The following is a 6,000-nucleotide window of genomic DNA, read 5'->3' as shown; positions in this document are numbered from 1 at the left end:
GCTGTTTTACACAGGCTCCTGATCCGCAGCCCTGACGGACCAGGGGAGCCAGACTCAGCACCTGACATGTTTTCAAATCGTCTGTCATTTTGAAGCTTTTCCATAAATGGACCGCCATTTTTTTCTATGGCCAGTTTCTTCTCTTCCAGGATCATTATCTCCTCCTCTAGCTTATCCAGCTTAGAGGGGGAAAAATGTTTTTTTTTACGCTTAGGCAATAAGCCCTCCTGTAGCTTCATATTTTTGTGTTCCAATTAAACTTTTCTCAAGTCTTTTTTAATTTCATCATTTAGCTTTAGATAAAAAACACTCTGGAAGCAAAAATGTCTGAAGTATCTGTGGGGCCTTGCACACCCCAGTTCTGGATCACCTTGGTCTCTTTATTTTTTGACTGAGTCACATCCACACCAGCCCCACCGAGGTGAGACAAACCAGACTCTCCAGGGCGAGATATACTTGACTCGCTGACCCTGGAAATCACATTCCTAGACACCTTTACCGGCATATTTTCCATCTGTTTGTCCATTGACACTTTACGGCCAACCACCCTCCACGCTGCTTGTTCAGCAGCAAAACCTTTTTTTACCGTGCCCACCACTTGTTCAGCAGTGGACATTTTTACATTAGAGGGCTTAACCACATGGACGCTGGCCTGGTCAAGGGTCGAGTCCAAGCTCCTGCCCTTTCTAATATTTCCCCAGGTTTTCCACGAGAGTCGGGTCTCCGGGCCTTTCCTTCCCACTGCGCTTCTCTCTGGGGTGCTTGATTGCAAAACGTTTGCAAAGGTCCCATTTCGCTTACCTCCTCCTGGTTGCGACACTACCCCCGATCGTTGCCTATCTTCTGACACTGTGTCTCTGGACTGCATGGTTTCTCTGTGCCTTCAATTTCCACCTCAACTTCATACACCACAGGTTCAGGCGTATCCTGTGTCAGATCCATTGCGATTCCTTCCACTGTTGCGGCCGCCCAATATAGAACTCCGGACGGCCACAGCCCGGGTGTCCATACTAGGAGAGAACGCCACCCCCTGAGGAAAGGACAGCGCTCCTCCCGGCCCTGTCTCCAAGTGCTGCAGTCCTCCTATAGATTTTACCTTCCAGGACCTGCAATGATGTCGCACCGGTCAGCTGACAGGAAGAATGAAAAACAGCGATGGGGTTAAAATTTATAAAAAGTAGGCGGAGTCTAGAATGGGCAATCAAATTTCAGCAATTTGTTTAAATGGGAAAATGTAAAACTGCTCTTAGACTGTTAATGGCAGGGTCCTCAAACTTAGCACAGTTGGTCACTGGAGGACTGTGATTAAAATTCAGAAAAGTAGGTGGGACCAAAAACAACCAATCAGATTTATTTTATTGATGTAAATAGGAAAAATTTAAAATGCTGCCATTCTCACAACATTGGGTGTTTCCACTTCAAGGTTAGAAAAAGTGGCGGAGCCACCAACAATCAATAACATTTCACTCATTGATTTTCAATAGAAAACAATAAAACTGCTGCCATTTTTACACGTTAAATGCCATAATTCCCAAACTTTAAAGTATTAGTCACTGGGTGACTGTGGTTCACAATTAGGAAAAGGGATGGGTTAACAGCCAATCAGATTTCAGCTATTGACCTTAATGAAAAAAAGATAAACTGCTGCTATTATCACAGTTTAAATGCCAAGTGTCCCAAACTTAGCACAATTACTCACTGGATGACTGCGGTCAAAATTTAGGGAAAGTGGGTGGAGCCTAAAACAGCCAATCAGATTGCACCTATTGACTTCAATGTAAAACTTTCAAATACTGCTATTCTCACAGTTTTAAAGCCAGAGGCCAATCACATTTCAGCCATTCGTTTTATATGGGAAAATTGAAATTGCCGCCACCTTAGGCTAGTTTCACACTAGCGTTCGGCTGTCCGCTCGTGAGCTCCGTTTGAAGGGGCTCACGAGCGGACCCGAACGCTTCCGTCCAGCCCTGATGCAGTCTGAATGGATGCGGATCCGCTCAGACTGCATCAGTCTGGCGGCGTTCAGCCTCCGCTCCGCTCAGCAGGCGGACACCTGAACGCTGCTTGCAGCGTTCGGGTGTCCGCCTGGTCGTGCGGAGGCGTGCGGATCCGTCCAGACTTACAGTGTAAGTCAATGGGGACGGATCCGTTTGAAGATGCCACAATATGGCTCAATCTTCAAACGGATCCGTCCCCCATTGACTTTCAATGTAAAAGTCTGGACGGATCCGTTCAGGCTAATTTCACACTTAGCCATTTTTTGCCAATATAATTCAGATGGATCCGTTCTGAACGGAGCCACCGTCTGCATTAATATGAGTGGATCCGTTCAGAACGGATCCGATCGAACGCTAGTGTGAAAGTAGCCTTAGACTGTTAATGGCAGGGTCCTCAAATTTGTCACAGTCAGTCATTGGGTGACGAGTTAAAATTTGAATAAACCAGGTTAAAAAAACTTTGCTTATATCTCTAACGTTTTCAAGCCAACATCCTGTGGTTTCTTCAGAAACGACACCATCTAGTTTAACAGGAAATAAACATAATAGTTATCACCACGTCCCAAAATGCCTGAACTATTAAAATATTAATGTTTTGTAACGGATTTTTTTTTTATGAAGGCTTATTCATGATTATTCATCATTTGTTATCACTCACTTCCAAAAAATTTATAAAAAATGAATTAAAAAGTCATGCATATAATCCAAAATGGTATAAAAAAATATATAGATCGCCCCACAAAAAAATTAGTACACACAGCTCTGTAGAATTAACTGTAAAAAAGTTATGTGGGTCAGCATATAAGAATGAAAAGAAAAAGAAAATTTGAACATTTTTATTTTTTTCAGTATTCAAAAACACGAAAATTCAAAAACACGAAAAACGTTTCAAATGTGGTATTGTTGTAATCATGATGACCCAGAAAATGAAGGTAACAGGTCAGTTTTACCGCTAACGGAAGGTTGTAAAAACAAAACCCATATATTTTTAGAAAGTAAGAAACAGGCATTTACCATCTGTATTACATCTGTATTACATATTTATATCCAAAATTAGTAATGGTAAAAGTTATACTATTTATTATATAGAAATACAAAAAAAAAATGATTACCAATATGAAAAAAATAATAATTTTTTTTTTAAATAAAACAACTTAAGCGCAGTAAATAGCAAGTAGTGACACTGCAGATAACCTCCTTTACAAGATGTGCATACTATAAAACAACCTAACATACCAAAATAAATTTGTGTTAGTAATCGTTAATAAGGTTAAGAATGGTACCTTTACATTACCTGTAATCACAAACCATGAAGCTAAAATTCTGGACTTATATAATTAAAATTAAAATTATATTAAGTCTAACACAGTTAGGAAAAACTTGTATTAAGTCCAGTACAGTAGGAAAAAAGAGCAATATTAATGGTGATGTAAATCCTTACACTTTTATTTCCCATAAAAGTATATCCAAAGGAATATAAAATGATATTGAATATCTAGCAAAGGTACAGCTCTTTTTTATTGGTGTGGGACCAGTTCGATAGTAGGATGTTAGTAATAATAGAGGTTAAAAAATCCTCTTTTTCATTCAAAGATTCCTCCTTTTTAGTAGGGGAATAACATCAGATTGCATGTTGATAGTTGGATAATCAAGTCTCTATTCACTTAAGACGGATTCTAAGCCTGCACCAGGGGCGTCCCACCTAGTGTAGAGCCACTCACCCGCCTTTATGTTTTGCCAGACGGCGTCTGTATGCCAGCTTTCTGTGCGATGGCTGTATTCAGTTGGTTCCACGCATGAGCTGTAGTGATGAGCGGCAGGGGCAATATTCGAATTCACGATATTTAGCGAATATTTGGGCGAATATTCGCCATATATTCGAGAATTCGCGAATTTGTGATCTCCAGGCATTATTTTCTTGATTGCGAAAATTCGCCTAAAATTCGCATAAACATTTTCGCATAAAAATTCATCATGGTGCATATAACGCTATCATGTGTGATGCACACCTAATTTGTTGCTATGCTTTCCTCCGTCCACTGTTTAGGCTTGTCTCTTTCTCTCTTTTTTTTTATATATATTTAATTTGACTTAATCATTATCGACTGTCAAAGGGTATTGTTCAAGATTACTGCTGGACAAAAAACTGTGAAAGGGCTATTTAAAAAATCCTTCATTAACGTAAATGAACACTGAAACTTATAATTAATGCTCAAAAGTAAAATTTTTTTAATTGTTTTTGGAGCCCGGTCATAGACCCCAAGATCCCAAGTTAAAAGCTGACCTTTGTAATCTAACAAAGAACAATACTACATTTATATAGCAGTTTTATACTATTATAGAACATGAAAAAAGGTAAAAGGTAACATATTAAAACATACGTATGGATGCATGCATGTTCTATACAAAGAAAAATGCCCCCTTCCCCCAGAAAGTCCATAGTTTGTACTTTGTTGATAACATAGCCACAGTGAACTTCATAATCACCTAAGGGGTTATCTTTCAAACTTTTCAAAGACACAAGCATTCATGTTACTTTCTGACAGCCCAATACTCAGTTCTTGTATTTGATAAGTAGAAATGACTAGAATCAATTATAAATAGTGTTGAGCACGAATATTTGAATAGCGAATTTTAGATGCGAATATCGGCACTTAGAGAATTAGCGAATATTTAGAATATAGTGCTATATATTCATTATATCGAATATTCTGCATTTTCTTTCCATCTGAACACATGATTCCTCTCTGCTTCTCTCTTGGGGGTCAATGAGAAGGAAGCAATGTCAAGTTCACAACAATACTTAGTGCACCAATCAGTAATCTGTAGTCAGACCTGCTAAAATGTGAAGATGCACATAGTGCGAAAAAATATTCCAAATCACTGCCGATTAGCGCAATCGCGAACATATTGGAGCACTTTACTCTATCTGCATATAATGCCATTCTAATGTTCTGCCGTGTCAACCATTTTCTCCAGTCTCAGGAAACTTATACCAGCTTGAAAAATTTAGCCAAAGTGACCCACGCCTGTATTTCGCGTTACGAATTAGCATTATGCGATTTTTACATTGCCCATTTTTCGCATTCAATAAAATAATGTCAAATTCGCGAATATATGACGAATATTCTACTAAATATTTGTGAAATATTGCGAATTCGAATATAGCCCCTGCCGCTCCTCACTAATTATAAATAAATCAAATTAATTTAGAATTTCCCACAAATTTGTCTTTCAAATGAAGCCAATTATTTTTTTTTTTTTATCCAATTCAAATGAATCACTGAAAATAGTGTCCACCATTGTACATATCACGGTGCACTAGTGAGCACGGCATGGCAGGGAAGAAGACGATGAAGGATTACGTGACCCCGGACGAGGCCCTGGCCGGTGTAGTCATCCTCAGACAATCAGGAGGGATGATTAAGACATGTGTCACAGGCACTATGATCCCAAACAAAGAAATGATATCATTCTGAGGTTGGAGAATAATGAGGCAGGATGTCTCTGCCACACATAAACCAAAGACACACAACCAATACAGCAAGTTCAGAGTCTTAGGACATACAGTAGTTAAGATGGATTGATTAAATAATAAAGAGGGAGGTTTTAGCTTGAGAGGACAGGGTCATTTAGTGTACTGTGTGTTACTTTGCTGCAGCTAGCCATCGACAATTCTTTGCTTGCTTTGCTATTTAAAGCTATAGTGCTCCTTTTTTTCTAATGTGCAGGAGTCAGCTAGCAGCCCAATATATATTTAAAAAATCATATGTACTGGTTGCTGATGGTCAGCACATAGTTTTGCTGTAGACTATGTCCAATTGTTGATTTTTTTCAAACAAGCTGTTGCAAAGTTTCTTCAGTAATAAATGTACAAAACCTGACTAGACATACCGTGCTGTGTCACCGTCACTGTATATTTTTGCTGTAGCCTCTGTCCAGTTGTGCATTTGTGTGCAATTGTAACAGTTCCAAATGTATTTGCAAAAATTCCGTCTTTACA

The sequence above is a fragment of the Bufo gargarizans genome, chromosome 4, assembly GCF_014858855.1.
Source record: "Bufo gargarizans isolate SCDJY-AF-19 chromosome 4, ASM1485885v1, whole genome shotgun sequence".
In the NCBI taxonomy this organism is placed as follows: domain Eukaryota; kingdom Metazoa; phylum Chordata; class Amphibia; order Anura; family Bufonidae; genus Bufo; species Bufo gargarizans.
This window is presented reverse-complemented; position numbering follows the sequence as displayed.